The sequence below is a fragment of the Lolium rigidum genome, chromosome 5, assembly GCF_022539505.1.
Source record: "Lolium rigidum isolate FL_2022 chromosome 5, APGP_CSIRO_Lrig_0.1, whole genome shotgun sequence".
In the NCBI taxonomy this organism is placed as follows: Eukaryota; Viridiplantae; Streptophyta; class Magnoliopsida; order Poales; family Poaceae; genus Lolium; species Lolium rigidum.
The window spans coordinates 216,371,573-216,373,387 of NC_061512.1; positions in this window are offsets into that span (position 1 = coordinate 216,371,573).

Here is a 1,815-nt window from a genome sequence, read left to right on the forward strand (position 1 = left end):
TTGATTCTATCATTGATTGCTTGTTTTTTGGATTGTGCAACTCCCATCAACATATCAATGGTGAAGACAACATCATCTTTCCTTCGTTGTATTGCACCAGGAGGTGCTTGATGGTAGTTTAGGCTATCCAGGTGACTCTAGGCTGGCATAGTAAAGTTTCCTCTCATACTCGTCCACCGTAATTAGATCCTCCATGTGTACAAAGTCTCCGTATTTTTCATCATCGTCGATTCTGATTCACTCGTCCCTTGGTAGTATTGCTTCATCGACAAATATAGAAAAACGAGTCATGTGTTCCTCTTGCTGGCTAACTCCGTACTCGTGCGCCCTTCACCGCTGTAATCGACCTCGCCGGCACATGTCCATTCGCAAGTAACAAAAAACATGCAGAAAACATAGGGAAACAATACTGTACCCCTCTTCCTAGTGAAGCTGTACTCGAGTACCCACCACTGTTGTACTTAATATACCTTACACCTGTACCTACATGTAGAATCCACAATTTGCAAAAAAAAATAGGGAAACAGTCATTTATTTCTCTTGCTGCCTAAGCTGTACTCGTGCGCTTTTCACCTCTGTACTCGACTGAAATTTTACATGGGGAACTATTGAGTACTATTGGCTAATAGTTTTTCAAGACTTGTTTTGTGTACTTGTTCCGCGATAGAAATGTACTTTTATTCTTGATAGGTGCTGTGCTTATGCCTTTTGTCGTTGTACTTACGCCTTGATATGTGGCGTACTTGGGACTCTTCTCGTCGTTGTACTTACGCCTTGTTTTTGAATGACGGGGAACATTCACGGCTCTTTGGTACCACTTTGATGCCTGTGGCGGTGATTGAATTTATTAATAAAATAATGAGCGAGTAATGCGCATGTTGCATGGGGAACTGGAAACGATTAGTCAATAATCTACTTACTTCTCATTAAAATTGCACTGGTGGCTGGTGCCGTGGAGCGTGGGATAGTCCTGCCAGTGAGATTCTTTCCTTTCGCATTCCCGACTTTTCTTTTACGTTTACTCACTGATGAGTGGGCCAACATAAAGTGGGTTCCGCGTGTTAGTGACTTGAAGCCACTCTATGGTATGTAAAATGGCGCCGTTCAGTCGTCGTACTAGAAGCATCTGGTGGTTTGCGCTTCGACTCCGCCCGGTTTTATATTCTGTTCCTTCCTGGTTAGGGTTTCCGTCTTCGCTCCGCTCACCCTTCCCGTCTCCGCTCCGCTCTCTGCTCACCATCTTCCCTTCCTGGTTAGGGTTTCCGTAATATGTTCATTTGTTTGTTTGTTAATTTCTCTCGTAAATTCATTCTCTAATCCTATAGATATATTGTTTCGTTTTCGGTGTGGTTCTTATTTTGTTTCCTCTTTATTCCTCTTAGACTTTTTCTCGGACATCCTCTATTTCTCTCGCTTTCTAACTACCTCCTTTCCGTCTATTTCTTCCGGATCCGTATCTATTTCTTATTTCTAAACTCGCTGTTTTCTTCCGGATCTCGTATTCTTTTTATATTTATAGCATGCTCGTTTGTTGCAAGATTTCCTGCTCGTTATAGAACATTATTTTGTTCGGTTCTTTGTATGGGTCCAAATGATATTTGTTCTTTATTTTCATTATTCTTTCTTGTGGTGTTGTAGAAGCTGGAACACACAAAGCACGGTTTGTGATGGATTCGGTGAAGCTTCGAAAATGCCCTTGGTTGAGGATGCGATTGGTCTCGGAGAAGCTTCAAAAAAGCGTAAGGTTGAAGATGCGGTTGATGTCGCAGATGCTTCCGAAATCCGTAAGTTCGAAGATATTGCCAAGGTATTTGT